General features: G+C 43.1%; 1 long non-coding RNA gene across 1 annotated transcript in view; it reads right to left on the bottom strand.

Annotated features, from left to right (window-relative positions):
• Positions 1 to 5,863: 5,863 nt before the first annotated feature.
• LOC130356182 (uncharacterized) overlaps positions 5,864 to 21,468 on the bottom strand; it is a 69,624-nt gene continuing 54,019 nt past the window's right edge. Inside the window, exon 4 of the long non-coding RNA XR_008888806.1 lies at positions 5,864 to 5,918. This is a non-coding gene — a long non-coding RNA (uncharacterized LOC130356182). The remainder of the gene's footprint in view (positions 5,919 to 21,468) is intronic.

Here is a 21,468-nt window from a genome sequence, read left to right as displayed (position 1 = left end):
GACAGTTCCAGACACGGACAGAGGTGGCTGCAGAAAGCGTTGTGGTCAGACAGGAAAGACTACACAACTTTCTTCAGGGTATATAACAGCTGATAAGTACTGGAAGTCTTTTTTAGATTTTTAAATAGACATAATTTACAAAACTGTACAACTTTCTGGCACAAACATTTTTCCTCTTGAGTACCACCTCTTGGGGATGCAGGATGTATGCATACGCCATGCATCCCCAATCCTTAAGGACCCAGGGCGTACATGCCCATGGGAATTGCGCCCCCCCCCCCCCGCTCACCAGGCAGGGACCAGATCGGGATGCCTGCTGAAATCATTCAGCAGGCATCCCGTGCCAACGGGTCTCTGGTGACCTGGTGACACGGAAAATAAGGAGGGTCCCGAACCCCCTGAAGGGATTGGAGTGAGGTGGAAGGGGTGCCACCCCTCCTATCCCTGCTATTGTAGTAGATCAGGGGTTAAAGTTCGATTCCCCCGCTCTGCCCACTCACGGTAGTCCGGGCAGAGCGGAGGAACTGTCCTGCATGTGGTGGCAGTGGTCCCTTACCAACTGGAAGATCGGCGGTGTGAGGTCCCTGGTGTGGCGGCGGCGATGAGGTGCGGCTCCCTTGTGCAGCGATGTTGCCTAGCAACATCTGGAGAGCCACCGTTTGGAGACCACTATAGAGTGGTTTCTAAACTGTAGCCTTCCAGATGTTGCAAAACTACAACTCCCAGCATGCCCAGACAGCCGTTTGCTGTTCGTGCATGCTGGGATTTGTAGTTTTGCAAGATTTAGAGGGGTACAGTTTGGAGATCACTGTGCAGTGGTCTCTAAACTGTCGCCCTCTAGATCTTGCAAAACTACAACTCCTAGCATGCCCACACAGCAATTTGCTGTCTGGGCATGCTGGGATTTGTAGTTTTGCAACATCTGGAGGGCCACAGTCTGGAGATCCCTGTGCAGTGTCTCTAAACCGTGGCCCTCTAAATCTTGCAAAACTACAACTCCCAGCATGCACAAACAGCAAACGGCTGTCTCAGCATGCTGGGAGTTTTAGTTGCGTGCCTCCAGCTGTTGCATAACTATAACTCCCATTATGCCCTTTGGCGATCAGTACATGCTGGGAGTTGTAGTTTTGCAACAGCTGGAGGCACACTGGTTGGAAAATACTGAGTTAGGTAACAGAACTTAACTCAAGGTTTTCCAACCAGTGTGCCTCCAGCTGTTGCAAAAGTACAACTCCCAGAATGCACAGTCTGTCAGTGCATGCTAGGAGTTGTAGTTTAGCATCAGCTGGAAGTTTGGTACATTCACATGGGTGGGTTTACAGTGAGTTTTCTGCCTCAAGTTTGAGCTGCGGCAAATTTTCTGCCGCAGCTCAAACTCCTAGCAGGAAACTCACCGTAAACCCCAGCCAGTGCGAATGTACTCCAAAAACACTACACTACATCTACACAAAATAAAAGGTAAAACACTACATATGCACCCCCTTACACTGTCCCCCCCTTAACCCCCCCCCCCCCCGCCTCCCCCAATAAAAATGAAAAACCTCTCGTATGGCAGCGTTTCCAAAACAGAGCCCCCAGCTGTTGCAAAACAACAACTCCCAGCATTGCCGGACAGCCACTGACTGTCCACGCATGCTGGGAGTTTAGCAACAGCTGGAGGCACCCTGATTGGGAATCACTGGCATAGAATATTTTTGGTAGCAAACTTAAGGCCCCAAATTTCCGTTCATCCGCCCCAATTCCGCTTCTGCTTTTGAGGATTTTGTGCTGAATTGGTGCTGAATCCAAGCGGAAATTCTGCAGAAGTGTGAATGGGAGTGTGCACTCCCATAGAAGTGTATTAGGCTTTCATTTGAGGAGGAATTCCTCAAGCGGAGTTCAGGTTGAGGAAATTCTGCCAGGTGAATAGGGCCTAACGCTTGCATCCGGGTCCGCCCCTATGCAAATCCCTAATTTAGGCCTCAAATGCACATGGCACTCTCTTACTTCAGAGCCTGGTCGTATTTCAAGGAAACTGTTACAAGGGGTATAGTGAGTCATAACACCCCATAGGTGTTTGACACATTTTCATTAAATGGGATGGGAAAATGATGGAAATTAGCCTCACAAAATGTTTAACCCCATTTCTTCTGAGTAAGAACATACCCCATATATAGTTACATAGTTAGTATGGTTGAAAAAAGAAATACATCCATCAAGTGCAACCAGGGAATTGAAGTGGATGTAAAATGTGTAAAATGTGGATGTAAAATGCTCTGCGGGCGAACTACAATGCTCAGAAGAGAAGGAGCGCCATTGGGCTTTTGGGGAGAAAATTTGTCCAGAATTGAAGGCCACGGGTGTTTACAAAGCCCCCATGGTGCCAGAACAATGACCACATGACCCCATTTTGGAAACTACGCCCCTCACGTAATGTAATAAGGGGTACAGTGAGCATTTACACCCCACTGGTATCTGACAGATTTTTGGAACAGTGGTTCGTGAAAATGAAAAATGTAATTTTTCATTTGCACAGCCTACTGTTCCAAAAAATCTGTGACAGTAGATGCTCACTGCACCCCTTATTAAATTCTGTGAGGGGTGTAGTTTCCAAAATGTAGTCACATGTGGGAGGTCCACTGTACTGGCACCATGGGGGTTTTGTAAACGCACATGGCCCCCTTCCATTCCAAACAAATTCTCTCTCCAAAAGCTCAACGGCGCTCCTTCTCTTTTGAGCATTGTAGTTCACCCGCAGAGCACTTTACATCCACATATGGGGTATTTCCATACTCAGAAGAAATGGTGCTACAAAATTTGGGTGGCATTTTCTCCTATTACCCATAGTAAAAATTTTAAATTTGGAGAAAAAATTGAATTTCTTTTACATTTAAACATCCAACTTTAACGAAAAGTCATCAAACACTTGTGGGGTGTTAAGGCTCACTGTACATTCCTTGAGGGGTGTAGTTTAAAAATAGTATGCCATGTGTTTTTTTTTTTTTTTTCTGTTCTGGCACCATAGGAGCTTCCTAAATGTGGCATGCCCCCCAATAACCTTTTCAGCAAAATTTGCTTTCCAAAAGCCAAATGTGACTCCTTCTCTTCTGAGCATTGTAGTGCGCCAAGCAGAGCACTTGACATCCACACATGGGGTATTTCCATACTCAGAAGAAATGGGGTTACAAATTTTGGGGACATTTTCTCCTATTACCCCTTGTAAAAATGGGAAATTTTGGGGGGGAAAAAACGCATTTTAGTGAAAAAAAAAATTTCATTTACACATCCGACTTTAACGAAAAGTTGTCAAACACCTGTGGGGTGTTAAGGCTCACAGTACCCCTTGTTACATTCCTAGAGGGGTGTAGTTTCCACAATAGCATTCCATAGGGGCTTCCTAAATGCAACTTGCCCCCCAAAAACCATTTCAGCAAAATTCACTCTTCAAAATCCCATTGTCGCTCCTTCCCTTCTGAGCTCTCTACTGCGCCCGCAGAGCACTTAACGTACACATATTTCCTTACTCGAGAGAAAATGGATTACAAATTTGGGGGAACTTCTCTCCTTTTACCCTTGTAAACATTTTTAAAAAATGGCTCTACAAGAACATGCCATTGTAAAAAATTAAGATTTTGAATTTTCTTTTTCGTTCACTTTGTTGCTATTCCTGTGAAACACCTAAAGGGTTAACAAACTTTCTAAATGTCATTTTGAATACTTTGAGGGGTGCAGTTTCTATACTTTCTTGTATTTCTCACAGGAAGGCCCCTCAAATCCACTTCAAACTTAAAGGGGTATTCCAGGCAAAACCTTTTTTTATATATATCAACTGGCTCTGGAAAGTTAAACAGATTTGTAAATTTCTTCTATTAAAAAATCTTAATCCTTCCAATAGTTATTAGCTTCTGAAGTTTTCTGTCTAACTGCTCAATGATGATGTCACGTCCTGGGAGCTGTGCATGATGGGAGAATATCCCCATAGGAACTGCACAGCTCACGGGACGTGAGTAATCAGAGAGCAGTTAGACAGAAAACAGCAACTCAACTTCAGAAGCTAATAACTATTGGAAGGATTAAGATTTTTTAATAGAAGTAATTTACAAATCTGTTTAACTTTCCAGAGCCAGTTGATATATAAAAAAAAGTTTTGGCCTGGAATACCCCTTTAACTGGTCCCTGAAAAATTCAGATTTTGAATTTTTCGTGAAAATTTTGAAAATTGCTGCTATACTTTGAAGCCCTCTAATGTCTTCAAAAAGTTAAAACATGTTAACTTTATGATGCCAACATAAAGTAGACATATTGTATTTGTGAATCAATATATAATTTATTTGGAATATCCATTTTCCTTACAAGCAGAGAGTTTCAAAGTTAAAAAAATGCAACATTTTAAAAATTTTCATGACTTTTTTTTTTTTACCAAGAATGGATGCAAGTTACGATGAACAACAAGAGAATGGGCTGAGTCCCTAATGGGTTAAGTTCCACAAGTGCATGTCTGGACCCAAAGCAAGTTAAAGCTCTTCTGCTAGAAAAAGGTTATTATTATCTTATAGGTATTAAGACAATTTCCTATTGTACTGTTTTGTGGTGCACCACGGGGTGTGAAGATGAGGTGTTTGGGGCAGATGTTGTAGCCCAGGGGCAGATGGTATTAACCCCTAAATGTTTGTGATGTCAGGACGTGGTTTTACCGATAACTACCCGAACGGCAGCACTGCTAGTCCTAGTTAGGCAGCGCAAATAAGAGTCCAAGGCCAGGTTAGGGTTAACAATAGCTTTACTGAGGTATACAGAGGTACAGTCTTTACAGCTAGGCCAGGATCCCAGAGAGGTGACCAGTAACACAGGGGACCTTGCAGCTTGCTGGGACTTGCAGTGACTTTGACAGACTTTAGGACAGCCACGCTGACTATAATAGACTTGACTGAAGATAGTGACAGCAGACAGAGATGACTTGACTTACTGACTTGTGGCTGTAACTTAGGCTTGATGCCTCCAGATGTGCTGGACACTGGCTCTGAGATGTCTGGACTGGACTTGACCACAGGATCTAAGAGAGTGATTGTAGTACCTCCCCCTCTTATAAAGGGGGGCTAAGCAAGGAGCCCATAGGCTAGCTGCGGGTCATCTGATCACCATGTGCTCTCTGGGTAACAAAACATGTGATTTTATGGGACAACCATTGTCATGTGATTAATAACCATGTGACCATATCAAAGGTCCTTTACACATAATATACAATTATATAGATTATAGGGGGTACAATGCAGGTGAGCCCTGGGGACATGCAGGAACTCAAGCTGATAGGACTGTGAGATACATATCCCGTACTGGGACATCACAGTTTTTATTGGAATCATTTGCTTTACAAGCAATTCTGATAATAAACCTGCAGGGCTGTGAGAAAATAAAGTTCCATTATGCAGCCCTGCAGGTGCTGTCAGTAGAATACAGGTATCAGTCACAGTATTCTGCTGTCAGTAGATGGCTTGTGGAGGCTGTTGTGTTGCCCGCCAGCAGTACCAATTCCTTAGCAGTTATCGTGCTTGTAATGTGTACAGGAACGTTATTGATCTTAATGGTGTTCTCTGCATATTGGTAACACTGTGACTGCTTAAGTAGCTCAATAGCAACAGCAGATTTTTTTATATGCACAAGAAGGGATTTATAAAAAGGTGGAGTTTTCTTTTAAAATGTATCACATGGTTTGAAGAACAATCAGGAGGATTTCCTAGAATGAGAATGTATATTTCACAATTTTATAAGGAGGTATACAATATCAAAAGAGAAGGAATAAGGAACTTTTCATGGCAATCTGCCATAATTTGCATAATGAAGAATAATATTAATAAAGCATCTGAACCATCATACCTGATCTCTGCTGAAGTTTATATTACAATATCACATCCCTATTGTCTTAATGTTCATTCTGTTGTCTGGAAACAATTAAAAAAGGACATTTAGCAGAAAATACTGCATGTTAATGGCAATGTGGTCCCTGCGGTTTCCCAGAATCAATAAGATGGGCAACACTATTATGAATCCACAAAGCGCCTCAATATGAAGGGTTATGCTCATGGGCATGGACTCAGAGTAAATTGTGCTGCTGTACTAGTATTTAAAGGGAACTGGTAGGCTGCTCACTTGCATAAATCGGTCCAGTCGTTGCAAAGTTATGGCTCTCCATTGCTCTTTTGCTAAAGCTTTTTGAGCACAACGGATGCAGGGAGTTGGCTTCCTAAGCTTCCTTGCCTCCTCTAAATGCTATGTAATGCCCGCCCCTGATATGGATATTCAATTTTCTTTACTCTCACATCATAGTTATGTGAGAGCCTATAGCAACATAGCACAGAAAACACTCCCTCACTATACCTGGAAGAGCAGCACTTGCAGGCTCTTATGTCACTAGGACATGAGTGAAGAAAATTGAACATTCATTTCAGAGGCTAGCATTGCACAGCATACAGAGGAGGCAGGGAAGCTTGGCACGCCGACTCCCTGCCTCCATTGTGCACAGAAGCGGGGGCCATAACGGGGGCCATAACTTTGCAACTACGACACCAATTTCTGTAAGTGACTCATGGCTTTACTGTTGTTTACCCACATTATAACTCAGTCCATTGGGTTTAGTGCCTGTGAACAGCCTGTCAGTTTCCCTTCTGATAATTTCATATATAGTCAGGCACTTCAATTTTAAGAATCTCTATTTTAACAGATTGATCACAAATTAGGTGTACACATGCCATAACATTAAAACAAATGACAAGTGAAGTAGCATTGATTATCTTATGACACTTTTTATCCATGTTAATATATTACCCCTTGTTGGTGATGGGGCAACTCTGTCCAGTGGTAAGGTTGGTCTGGTGAGTCTGGTTATTTGCTCTGAGTTATATACTTAAAGGGGTACTCCACTGCTCAGCATCATGCTCAGCTATGACATCATGAGCTCCCGGCGCGGGCTCCAGCATTCCTAACAGTTTGTTCCAAATGCTGAGCTGCGGAGTACCCCTTTAACCCTTTAACGCCGCAGGACGTATATTTACGTCCTCCGCCAGCTCCCGCCATATGCCGCGGGGTCACGCGGTGTCCCCGCCGCGTCTGAAGTGAAAGTATCCCGGCTGCTCAGTCGGGCTGTTTGGGACCCCTCCGGTGAAATACCAGCGTCCCGAACAGCTTACAGGACACCAGGAGGGCCCTTACCTGCCTCCTCGGTGTCCGATCGACAAATGACTGCTCCGTGCCTGAGATCCAGGCTGGAGCAGTCAAGCGCCGATAACACTGATCACAGGCGTGTTAATACATGCCAGTGATCAGCATGAGAGATCAGTGTGTGCAGTGTTATAGGTCCCTATGGGACCTATAACATTGCAAAAAAAAGTAAAAAAAAAGTGTTAATAAAGGTCATTTAACCCCTTCCCTAATAAAAGTTTGAATCACCCCCCTTTTCCCATAAAAAAAATAAAACAGTGTAAACGAAAAAAATTAATAAACATATGTGGTATCGCCGCGTGCGTAAATGTCCGAACTATAAAAATATATAATTAATTAAACCGCACAGTCAATGGCGTACGCGCAAAAAAATTCCAAAGTCGAAAAAAGCGTATTTTTGGTCACCTTTTATACCATTAAAAAATGAATAAAAAGTGATCAAAAAGTCCGATCAAAACAAAAATAATACCGATAAAAACTTCAGATCACAGTGCAATAAAATGAGTCCTCATACCACCTGTAAGTGGAAAAATAAAAAAGTTATAGGGGTCAGAAGATTACATTTTTAAACGTATACATTTTCCTGCATGTAGTTATGATTTTTTCCAGAAGTACGACAAAATCAAACCTATATAAGTAGGGTATCATTTTAACCGTATGGACCTACAGAATAATGATAAGGTGTCATTTTTACCGAAATATGCACTGCGTAGAAACGGAAGCCCCAAAATTTACAAAATGGTGTTTTTTCTTCAATTTTGTCGCACAATGATTTTTTTTTCCGTTTTGCCGTGAATTTTTGGGTAAAATGACTAATGTCACTGCAAATTAGAATTGGTGACGCAAAAAATAAGCCATAATATGGATTTTTAGGTGGAAAATTGAAAGGGTTATGATTTTTAAAAGGTAAGGAGGAAAAAACGAAAGTGCAAAAACTGAAAAACCCTGAGTCCTTAAGGGGTTAACACTCTAGGTTTTCCCTGTTTTCATCAGTCTTTAATGTTTTGGTAGTTTCCTTTCTGTAATTCACTCTGGGATGGCCATTTGTGGTAGAGGTTCTTACTATCATTCATGTAATACTCCCGGCTGAAGCGATTGCAGTACCAAATACGCATTTTACACCTTGTAGCTATTCTTGTACATTACCCATGGTTTACATATTGATACAATAACACTGTTGTGATCTATATGTCATTCTCCTTAGTAAGGCCACTGCTGACTTATTGTGCAGGTATTTAGACATGAGCAAATTTTTTGAAAAATTTCTGGCCTACCGAGAGCCTCAATAGGGTTGTAGAACGCTTTGCCTTGCTGTAACATGCATAGGGTGTGTGCTGGGTTAGTGAAATAATAGTGTTTTTCAGTATGACATGCAGATCAGAGGCATCGCTATTAGAATCACTGTCGCAGAGCGGCACAATGACAGAGCCTGGAGGTGGCATCAGTATGAGGAGACCATATAGTGGCTGAATGACACAGCGCGGAGGTGGTGGCAGCATGAGGAGAACATATAGTGGCTGAATGACACAGCGTGGAGGTGGCGGAAGCATGAGGACCATATAGCCTCAATAGGGGTGTAGAACACTTTCCCTTGTCCTAACACGCATAGGGAGTGTGTTGTGTTAGAGAAATAATACTGTTATTACAATACTGATATTACAGGCATTGCTATTAGAATCACTGCTGCAGAGGGTCTGGATGTGGCAGCAGGGAGATTATAAGACATCAAAATTGAAGAGAATAAAAAAAAATTTTATGTAATTTTTATTTTATTTTATTTGAATTTATTAAAAAAATTTGAGTACCCATTCTGGTGAGCATCGATCTGGCGGTCCTCCACCAGGGGAGATACCCCCTGTTCCAGCCCCTGCCTCTCTGCGCCCCCTCGACTGTGAAGGTGCGAATGTTTCATTTAATCAGTTATGGTTCAGTATTATCACTCTATCGATTTTTTTAAATTAAAATTTAAGATTTAATAATAACATGTGTGGTTCCAAAAGACCAAATCCAACAAGGAGTCACATGGGGCACAATGACAGAGCCTAGAGATGGCAGCAGCATGAGGAGACCATAATCTTGCAGAATGACACAGCCTGGAATTGGCGGCAGTAAGAGGAGTCCATAAAGGGGCTGAATGACACAGGCTGGAGTTGGCGGCAGCATGAGGAGACAATAGGGCCTCCCAATCCCTAAGATAAAAAGATGAATTTTCAAATTTAAATTGAAGATTTATGCTAGTGCTACCATAAAAATGCTTAGATAATGTCCCAGCAGCATGAGGAGACCATATAGTGGCTGAATGACACAGCCTGGAGCTGGCGGCAGCATGAGGAGACCATGTAGTTTCTGAATGACACGGCCTGGAGTTGTTGGCAGCATGAGGAGGAGATCATAGGGCCTCACAATCCTTAAGATAAAAAGATGAATTTTCAAATTTAAATTGAAGATTTATGGTAGATAGTGCGACCATAAAAATGTTTAGGTAATGTCCCAGCAGCATGAGGAGACCATATAGTGGCTGAATGACACAGCCTGGAGTTGGCGGCAGTATGAAGAGACCATAGGGCTTCACGATCCCTAAGATAAAAAGATGAATTTTCAAATTTAAATTGAAGATTTATGGTAGCTAGTGCTACCTTAAAACATTTTAAGTAACGAACAAGCAGCATGAGAAGACCATATAGTGACTGAATGACACAGCACGGATTTTGCAGCAGCATGAGGAGAACATATGGTGGCTGAATGACACAGCCTGGAGGTGGCGGCAGCATGAGGAGACAATATGGTGGCTGAATGACACAACCTGGAGTTTGTGGCTGCATGAGGAGACCATATAGTGGCTGAACGACACAGCCTGGAGTTTGCGGCAGCATGAGGAGACCATATAGTGGCTGAACGACACAGCCTGGAGTTTGCGGCAGCATGAGGAGACCATATGGTGGCTGAATGACACAACCTGGAGTTTGGGGCAGCATGATGAGAACATATGGTTGTTGAATGAGACCGCCTGGAGGTGGCAGCAGCAGCATCAGGAGTCCTGAAAGTGACCTGGTGAAAGTGACCCGGTGACAGAGTGGTGCGGTGAGTGGCCATACCAGTACCCAGTGACAAAGGTGGGTGAAAAAAGGTCTGATGCTGAGGAATGTTTGGAACTGGGGAGAAGCGCGTTAAATCTGTTTTGCACTATCCATATTTGTGAAGTGTTGATGTGGCACCATGGTCAATCTTCTCTGATTTATCAGGCATTGGTGGGTGGAAATCCTGGCTGATCCATGCCTGATTCATTCTCTCCACATTTTTCATTGACAGAGGAGTTCTCCTTGGGGCGACTATGGCCCCCGCCGCACTAAACACCCACTCTGATGGCACACTACTGGCCGGGCAGGACAGCTTTTCCAGGGCAAACTCTGCTAGTTCCAGCCACAAACCAAGTTTGGCTGACCAGAAGTCCAGCGGATCTTCAAGGTGCGTTGGCATGGGCATGCCAAGATATGCCATCACCTGCTGGTTCAGGTTCTGCTCCAGTGATGAGTTGCTGATGAGTTGCTTCACTATGCAGGTGATGAAAGCTACTCATCAGCGACTGTAGACTCAGGCTGCTGCTGATGGAGCTGGTACTGCTCTTGCCACCCACCCCTCCTCAGCAGCCATGGCAGTGGAAGGTGAGCGCAGATGCCCCCCCGAGTCAGACATGCGAGAGGATGGACGTTGGCGCCCATAGGCATCGGCCAACTGACAACGTAGAATGTCTCTGTAGTAGGTCAGTTTGTCCTCCCTCTCAGTGGGTGTAAAAAAGGCTCCCATTTTTTGCCGGAAGCGAGGGTCCAATAAGGTGAAGAAGTCATCCCGCTGTCGAATGGTGACAATTCGGCGGTCACTATGCAAGCAACTGAGCATGTATCGTGCCATTTGTGCAAGTGCATGCTACCACCTTGCTGGCTCAGCTGCTGCCTCAGGGGCTCACAATTGCGATCGGCTTCATTATCATCAACAAGCGTCTGCACGTCACTGATGTCCTCCTCAGGTTCCTCAACAGTGTCTGCTTCAGGACCCTGAACAATGGCAACACAACCTCCCACATCACTCTCCTCATCACTACTTGCCCATCTAGTGGAAGATGCAGCAGATGTCTCCTCTACTTCTTGGCTGGGCAGTAGCTGCTGACTGTCCTTCTATTAGATCATCCTCACTGAATAGTGGAGCGTAACCCACAGCATAAGATACTTCTGTAGGGGAGGGAACAGCATAGGACAGAGGCAATGGGAGGGCAGGGACTGCTCCCGGGCCATGCCAACTGAGGGTTGTGTCTGAGGAACCCACTGACTGTTGACTGGGGGTATCAGATGTCAGATGAAGTGGATGATCATGTTAACCAATCGAGGATGGCAGATGGGTTGCTGGTCGAGACATGACTGCTAGCTGATACTGGGAGGCCTGCGACTCCTGCTGCCACTCACCCCTAGTCTGCTGCAACCTATGCCTGTGCCTAAATTCATCAGGCGCAGGCAGAGGTCGCAGCAGACTAGGGGCGAGTGTCAGCAGGAGTTGCAGGCCTCCCAGTATCAGCACAGCTACTTCGTGCACTTCCTGGTACTTTTGCCTGACCATTCACAGTATCTAGGCCCTTGAGACTTTAACAGGAACAAAATAGTACACCACTTAGATGTACGTATGTGCTATGCACTTATGAAGGGAGAAAAATGTGCTACAGTACGCTTTAAAAAGTATTTGTGTACACTAGCTGGTGAGTACTTTTGCCTGGCCTTTCACGGTATCTAGGCCCTTGAGACTTTAAAAGGAACAAAATAGTACACCACTTAGATGTACGTATGTGCTATGCACTTATAGAGGCAGAAAAATGCGCTACAGTACGCTTAAAAAAGTATTTGTGCAGAACACCAACAGTACACATCAGTGCTGCAGCACACAGTCGCTGTGTACCACACCCAAAATTGCATTTTCTCTCTCAATCTTCCCTATCGGTGCTTCTAGGCAGGATTTGTGCTTGAGCTGTTTGAGCTGAATCGCTGCTGTTCTTGACTAGGAGGTGAATCGCTGCTGGAAAAAGCTTTTCTGTGCAACACACAGCGCTATCTGTCCCTGTCTATCTCTCTGCAGTGGAAGGCTGAAGTGATTGGCCGCAAGATGGCTGACGGGTATATAGGGCTGTGCCATCACAGGGGTGAGTGGCTGCTGATAGGCTGCATACTGCATGTGATTCAGGGTCATTCTGCCTACCCTTCTTCCCACCTTCCCAGGATCCCTTGCTCCATGTCCTCACATGTGGATCCGCCATTTTAGATGCCCTGGCGTCTGGACCGCACTAAATGGAGTTTAATGAAGTGATTCGCACGATAGAATCGCTGAGATATTCGCATTCGTTGGAAATCAAATTTTTACTGAAATTCATTATGAATTTGGATTCGTCACATTCGATTCGCTCATCCCTAATTATATTGTTATGCCACTTTATGGGTTTTTATAAACAGCAGGGTATGAGTAAATTGCTTCTCTTTGTTTTGATATCTTTTGTTCCCTTTTTACTATATTTTTGTCTTTGTACCTGATTCTTTTTTATGATTATGTATTTTATTTTGATATTTATTCTGAGATTTACTGATATAATTTTATTGTTTAGTTGTATGCAACTGTTTTAATCCTTTCCTTTCCAGATCATTCACTGCTATGACTAACCCGGAACCACTCTATCATGCATCAACTTATAATTAATGAACTACCTGTAAGTCATATGCCTGGCATTGAGCCAAATACGGCCTTGAAATTCTGGAATGTGTAGCAATATTGTAATAAAGCCTTTCTTTCTAAACATAATAGAGTTATTCACTTGAAGAAGCTCCCCTGCAGATGTTCCATTTTTTCCTGATGACTAGATTAAATTTTGCCTTGTCTGTGTATCTTGTGACAATGGTACCTATAAAGAGTAGGGTATATTAACCCCTTAAGGGCCCTTGACGTACGTGTACGTCATGACACCCTGGTACTTAAGGACCCATGACGTACGCGTACCTCATGGAGATTTCCGGCCCCTGCCGCGTGGGGATCGGACCGGGACGCCTGCTGAAATCATTCAGCAGGCATCCCGTGCAAACGCCCAGGGGGGTCATCAGACCCCCCATGTCGGCGATCGCGGCAAATCGCAAGTGAATTCACACTTGCGATTTGCGCGATTCTGGGTCATTACGGGTCTATAGTGACCCGGTGACCCGGAATATGAGGGGGATCGCGGTTGTCTAAGACACCCACGATCCCCCTGAAGGCATAGCAGTGAGGTGGCAGGGGTGCCACCCCTCCTATCCCTGCTATTGGTGGTCTAGACGCGACCATCAATAGCAGATCGGGGGGGTTAACTTTCGTTTCCCCTGTCCTGCCCACCCACAATAGGAGGGTAGGACGGGGAAACGATGGGGACCGGCGCCGAAGATCCACTTACCGATACGGGCGACGGAGGCTGCGGGCGACGGAGATCGACGGGCGGCGATGACGTGCGGCTGGATCCGACGGAAGCCGGTGAGTTGCTTAGCAACATCTGGAGGGTACAGTTTGAGACCATTATACAGTGGTCTCTAACTGTAGCCCTCCAGAGGTTGCAAAACTACAACTCCCAGCATGCCCAGACAGCTGTTTGAGCATGCTGGGAGTTGTAGTTTTGCAACAGCTGGAGGGCTACAGTTTGAGATGACTATATAGTGGTCCCTAAACTGTAGCCCTCCAGATCTTGCAAAACTACAACTCCTAGCATGCCCAAACAACTGTTTGCTGTCAGGGCATGCTGGAATTTGTAGTTTTGCAACAGCTGGAGGAGCACAGTTTGGAGATAACCTTGCGGAGTTCTCTAAAACTGTAGCCCTCCAGATGTTGCAAAACTGCAAATCCCAGCATGTCCAAACAGCAAACAGCTGTCTTGGCATGCTGGGAGTTGTAGTTGCGTACCTCCAGATTTTGCATAACTACATCTCCCAGCATGCCCTTCGGCGATCAGTACATGCTGGGAGTTGTAGTTTTGCAACAGCTGGAGGCACACTGGTTGGAAAATATTGAGTTAGGTAACAGAACCTAACTGAAGGTTTTCCAACCAGTGTGTCTCCAGCTGTTGCAAAAGTACAACTCCCAGCATGCACGGTCTGTCAGTACATGCTGGGAGTTGTAGTTTTGAAACAGCTGGAGGTTTGCTCCCCCCATCTGAACGTACAGGGTACATTCACATGGGCAGGCTTACAGTAAGTTTCCTGCTTCAAGTTTGGGCTGCGGCAAATTTTTCAACGCAGCGCAAACTCCTAGCGGGAAACTCACGCCAGTGCGAATGTACCCTAAAAACACTACACTACACTAACACATAATAAAGGGTAAAACACTACATATACACCCCTTACACTGTCCCCCCCAATAAAAATGAAAAACATATTGTATGGCAGTGTTTCCAAAACAGAGCCTCCAGCTGTTGCAAAACAACAACTCCCAGCATTTCCGGACAGCCACTGACTGTCCAGGCATGCTGGGAATTTTGCAACAGCTGGAGGCACCCTGTTTGGGAATCACTGGCGTAGAATACCCTTATGTCCACCCCTCTGCAATCCCTAATTTAGTCCTCAAATGCGCATGGAGCTCTGTCACTTCGGAGCCCTGTCGTATTTCAAGGAAAGAGTCTAGGGCCACATATGGGGTATCTCCGTACTCGGGAGAGATTGCACTACACATTTTGGGGGGATTTTTCTCCTTTTAGCCCTTAAGAAAAGGAAAAGTTGGGGTCTACACCAGCTTGTTAGTGTAAAAAAAAAAAAAATTACACTAACATGCTGGTGTTGCCCTTTACTTTTTATTTTCACAAGCGTTAAAAGGAAAAAAAGACCCCCAAAATTTGTAACACAATTTCTCCTGAGTACGGAAATACCCCATATGTCGATGTAAAATGCTCTGTGGGCACACAACAAGGCTCAGGAGTGAGAGCGCACTATGTACATTTGAGGCCTAAATTGGTGATTTGCACAGGAGTGGCCGATTTTACAGCGGTTCTGACATAAACGCAAAAAAATAAATACACACATGTGACCCCATTTTGGAAACTACACCCCTCACGTAATGTAATAAGGGGTACAGTGAGCATTTACGCCCCACAGGAGTCTGGCAGATTTTTGGAACAGTGGTCCGTGAAAATGAAAAATTTAATTTTTCATTTGCACAGCCCACTGTTCCAAAGATCTGTCAAACGCCAGTGGGGTGTAAATACTCACTGCACCCCTTATTAAATTCTGTGAGGAGTGTAGTTTCCAAAATAGGGTCACATGTGGGGGGGGGGGTCCACTGTTCTGGCACCACGGGGGGCTTTGTAAACGCACATGGCCCCTGACTTACGTTCCAAACAATTTTTTTCCCAAAAGCTCAATGGCACTCCTTCTCTTCTGAGCATTGTAGTTTGCCCGCAAAGCATTTTACGTCCTTACATGGGGTTACAAATTTTGGGGGTCATTTTGTCCTATTATCCCTTGTAAAAAAAAATAATTTGAGGGAAAACTAGCATTTTAGTGAAAAAAAATAAATAATCATTTTCACATCCAACTTTAATGAAAAGTCGTCAAACACCTGTGGGGTGTTAAGGCTCACTGGACCCCTTGTTACGTGCCTTGAGGGGTGTAGTTTCCAAAATAGTATGCCACGTGGTTTTTTTTTTTTTTGGCTGTTCTGGCACCATAGGGGCTTCATAAATGTGACATGCCCCCCAAAAACCATTTCAGAAAAACTCACTCTCCAAAATCCCACTGTCGCTCCTTCCCTTTTGAGCCTTCTACTGCGCCCGCCAAACACTTGACATACACATATGGTATTTTCTTACTCGAGAGAAATTGGGTTACACATTTTAGGAAGATTTATCTCCTTTTACCCCTTGTAAAAATTCAATAACTGGGTCTACAAGAACATGCGAGTGTAAAAAAATGAAGGTTTTGAATTTTCTCCTTCAATTTGCTGCTATTCCTGTGAAACACCTAAAGGGTTAACAAACCTTTTGAAAGTCATTTTGAATACTTTGAGGGGTGCAGTTTTTATAATGGGGTCATTTGTGGGGTATTTCTAATAAGAATGCCCTTCAAATCCACTTTAAAACAGAACTGGTCCCTGAAAATTTTTGATTTTGAAAATTTTGTGAAAAATTGGAAAATTGCTGCTATACTTTGAAGCCCTCTGATGTCTTCCAAAAGTAAAAACATGTAAACTTTATGATGGAAACATAAAGTAGACATATTGTATATGTGAATCAATATATAATTTATTTGGAATATTCATTTTCCTTATAAGCAGAGAGCTTCAAAGTTTAAAAAAAATGCAACATTTTCAAATTTTCAATTTTCATCAAATTTTTGAATTTTTCACCAAGAAATGATGAAAGTATCGACAACATTTTACCACTAACATAAAGTAGAATATGTCACGAAAGAAACAATCTCAGAATCAGAATGAAAGGTAAAAGCTTCCCAGAGTTATTAATGTTTAAAGTGACAGTGGTCAGATGTGCAAAAAATGGCCGTGTCCTACAGTGAAAATTGGCTGGGTCCTTAAGGGGTTAAAGGGGTACTCAGTGGAAAACTTTTTTTTTTTTTTTATTACCTGGTGCCAGAAAGTTAAACAGATTTGTAAACTACTTCTATTAAAAAATCTTAATTATTTTAGTACTTTTTAGCAGCTGTATGCTACAGAGGATATTCTTTACTTTTTGAATTTCTTTTTTGTGTTGTCCACAGTGCTCTCTGCTGACACCTCTGTCCATGTCAGGAACTGTCCAGAGTAGCAAAGGTTTGCTATGGGGATTTTCTCCTGCTCTGGACAGTTCCTGACACGGGCATCAGGTGTCAGCAGAGAGCCCTGTGGACAACACAAAAAAATAAATTAAAAAAATAAAGATTTTCCTCTGTAGCAAACAGCTGCTAAAAAGTACTGAAAGGATTAAGATTTTTTAATAGAAGTAATTTACAAATCTGTTCAACTTTCTGGCACCAGTTCATTTAAAAAAAAAAAAAAAAAGTTTTCCACCAGAGTACCCCTTTAACGACGCAGGACGTATATTTACGTCCTGCGCCGGCTCCCGCGATATGAAGCGGGATCGCGCCGCGATCCCGCATCATATCGCGTGGGTCCCGGCGCTAATCAACGGCCGGGACCCGCGGCTAATACCACACATCGCCGATCGCGGCGATGTGCGGTATTAACCCTTTAGAAGTGGCGGTCAAAGCTGACCGCCGCTTCTAAAGTGAAACTGAAAATATCCCCGCTGCTCAGTCGGGCTGTTCGGGACCGCCGCGGTGAAATCGCGGTGTCCCGAACAGCTGATCGGACACCGGGAGGGCTCTTACCTGCCTCCTCGGTGTCCGATCGACGAATGACTGCTCCGTGCCTGAGATCCAGGCAGGAGCAGTCAAGCGCCGATAATGCTGATCACAGGCGTGTTAATACACGCCTGTGATCAGCATGAGAGATCAGTGTGTGCAGTGTTATAGGTCCCTATGGGAGCTATAACACTGCAAAAAAAAAGTAAAAAAAAGTGTTAATAAAGGTCATTTAACCCCTTCCCTAATAAAAGTTTGAATCACCCCCCTTTTCCCATAAAAAAAATAAAACAGTGTAAAAAAATAAATAAATAAACATATGTGGTATCGCCACGTGCGTAAATGTCCGAACTATAAAAATATATCATTAATTAAGCCGTATGGTCAATGGCGTACGCGCAAAAAAATTCCAAAGTCCAAAAAAGCGTATGTTGGTAACTTTTTATAACATAAAAAAATTAATAAAAAGTGATCAAAAAGTCAGATCAAAACAAAAATCATACCAATAAAAACTTCAGATCACGGCGCAAAAAATGAGTCCTCATACCACCCCGTACGTGGAAAAATAAAAAAGTTATAGGGGTCAGAAGATGACATTTTTAAACGTATAAATTTTCCTGCATGTAGTTATGATTTTTTCCAGAAGTGCGACAAAATCAAACCTATATAAGTAGGGTATCATTTTAACTGTATGGACCTACAGAATAATGATAAGGTGTAATTTTTACCGAAATATGCACTGCGTAGAAACGGAAGCCCCCAAAAGTTACAAAATGGCGTTTTTTTTTTCGATTTTGTCGCACAATGATTTTTTTTTCCGTTTCGCTGTGCATTTTTGGGTAAAATGACTAATGTCACTGCAAAGTAGAATTGGCGACGCAAAAAATAAGCCATAATATGGATTTTTAGGTGGAAAATTGAAAGGGTTATGATTTTTAAAAGGTAAGGAGGAAAAAACGAAAGTGCAAAAACGGAAAAACCCTGAGTCCTTAAGGGGTTAAGAAGCAAGTCAACGGCTGTTTCTAGAAGTTAAATCTTGCATCAGGAAATCGGAGGACAAAGTTGTGACGGGTGTATAACTGGGTCAGTGAGTTTGGGATGTTCTTGGTGTTCAGTGGTTAATATCTATCAAAATAAGGTTTAAAAAAGGACAATCTGAGAACTGGAGATTTGATCCTGGGCACCCTTGTCTAACTGGTGCACATGAGGAGCGATCGGATCCCATAGAAAAGCTACTGTTGAACAAATTGCTGAAAAGAGTTAGTGAACGTGCTGACTATAATAGAAAATTGTAAGAAACACACATTGCATCTCAACTTTTTGCCTATAGGACTGAGTAGCCTGTGCTTACCCCTATTCACTGCTGAAAGCACTTAAATAGGTACATAAGCATTAAAACTGGACCATGGAAGGTGGTCTGGTCTGATAAATCCTGTTTTCTTTTAAACCATGTTGATGGCTGGGAAGGAGATGGCACATGATACACTATAGGAAAAAATTGAGCAGAAGAAAGCAGTATAATACGTTCTGCTGGTAAACTTTGGGTCCCGACATTCATGAGGTTTTTACTTTGACATGTGCCACCAACCTAAACATTGCTGCTAACCATGTCTACCTATTCATGGCAGCAGTATTTCCTAATGGCAATGCTCTATTTCAGCAGGATCATGTTCCCTGCCAAATTATCCAGATCTCATTTTAATCGAGCATATATGGGAAATGCAAGCAAAATAAGTTTAACCCCTTAAGGACCAGGCCATTTTACACCTTAAGGACCGGAGCGTTTTTTGCAATTCTGACCACTGTCACTTTAAACATTAATAACTCTGGAATGCTTTTAGTCATCATTCTGATTCCGAGATTCTTTTTTCGTGACATATTCTACTTTAACTTAGTGGTAAAATTTTATGGTAACTTGCATCCTTTCTTGGTGAAAAATCCCAAAATTTGATGAAAAAAATGAAAATTTTGCATTTTTCTAACTTTGAAGCTCTCTGCTTGTAAGGAAAATGGATATTCAAAATATATTTTTTTTGGGTTCACATATACAATATGTCTACTTTATGTTTGCATCATAAAATTTATGAGTTTTTACTTTTGGAAGACACCAGAGGGCTTCAAAGTTCAGCAGCAATTTTGAAATTTTTCACAAAATTTTCAAACTCACTATTTTTCAGGGACCAGTTCAGTTTTGAAGTGGATTTGAATGGTCTAAATATTAGAAATACCCCATAAAAGACCCCATTATAAAAACTACACCCCCCAAAGTATTCAAAATGACATTCAGTAAGTGTATTAACCCTTTAGGTGTTTCACAGGAATAGCAGCAAAGTGAAGGAGAAAGTTCAAAATCTTCATTTTTTACACTCGCATGTTCTTGTAGACCCAATTTTTGAATTTTTGCAAGGGGTAAAAAGAGAAAATTTTTACTTGTATTTGAAACCCAATTTCTCTCGAGTAAGCACATACCTCATATGTCTATGTTAATTGTTCGGCGGGCGCAGTAGAGGGCTCAGAAGGGAAGGAGCGACAAATGGTTTTTGGGGGGCATGCTGCATTTAGGAAGCCCCTATGGTGCCAGGACAGCAAAAAAAAAACACATGGCATACCATTTTGGAAACTAGACCCCTCAGGGAACGTAACAAGGGGTAAAGTGAACCTTAATACCCTACAGGTGATTCACGACTTTTGCATATGTAAAAAAAAAATATTTTTTTTTAACCTAAAATGCTTGTTTTCCCAAAATGTTTACATTTTTAAAAAGGGTAATAGCGGAAAATACCCCCCAAAATTTGAAGCCCAATTTCTCCCGATTCAGAAAACACCCCATATGGGGGTGAAAAGTGCTCTGCTGGCGCACTACAGGTCTCAGAAGAGAAGGAGTCACATTTGGCTTTTTGAAAGCGAATTTTGCTCTGGGGGCATGCCGCATTTAGGAAGCCCCTATGGTGCCAGGACAGCAAAAAAAAAACACATGGCATACCATTTTGGAAACTAGACCCCTCGGGGAACGTAACAAGGGGTAATTTGAACCTTAATACCCTACAGGTGTTTCACGACTTTTGCATATGTAAAAAAATATATATTTTTTTTACCTAAAATGCTTGTTTTCCCAAAAATTTGACATTTTTTAAAAGGGTAATAGCAGAAAATACCCCCCAAAATTTGTTAGGCAATGTCTCCAGAGTACGGCGATACCCCATATGTGGCCCTAAACTGTTGCCTTGAAATACGACAGGGCTCCAAAGTGAGAGCGCCATGCGCATTTGAGGCCTAAATTAGGGACTTGCATAGGGGTGGACATAGGGGTATTCTACGCCAGTGATTCCCAAACAGGGTGCCTCCAGCTGTTGTAAAACTCCCAGCATGCCTAGACAGTCAACGGCTATCTGGCAATACTGGGAGTAGTTGTTTTGCAACAGCTGGAGGCTCCGTTTTGGAAACAGTGGCGTACCAGACGTTTTTCATTTTTATTGGGGAGGGGGGTTGTATAGGGGTATGTGTATATGTAGTGTTTTTTACTTTTTATTTTGTGTTAGTGTAGTGTTTTTAGGGTACAGGCACACAGGCAGGGGTTCACAGTAGTTTCTCGCTGGCAGTTTGAGCTGCGGCAGAAAATTTGACGCAGTTCAAACTTGCAGCCGGATACTTACTGTAATCCTCCGCCCATCCGCCCATGTGAGTGTACCCTGTACGTTCACATTGGGGGGGGGGGGGACATCCAGCTGTTGCAAAACTACAACTCCCAGCATGTACGGTCTATCAGTGCATGCTGGGAGTTGTAGTTTTGCAACCGCTGGAGGCTCTGTTTTGGAAACAGTGGCGTACCAGACGTTTTTCATTTTTATTGGGGAGGGGGGCTGTGTAGGGGTATGTGTATACGTAGTGTTTTTTACTTTTTATTTTATTGTGTGTTAGTGTAGTGTAGTGTTTTTAGGGT

This window comes from Hyla sarda, chromosome 2 (genome assembly GCF_029499605.1).
Source record: "Hyla sarda isolate aHylSar1 chromosome 2, aHylSar1.hap1, whole genome shotgun sequence".
NCBI lineage: Eukaryota > Metazoa > Chordata > Amphibia > Anura > Hylidae > Hyla > Hyla sarda.
This window is presented reverse-complemented; position numbering and strand designations above follow the sequence as displayed.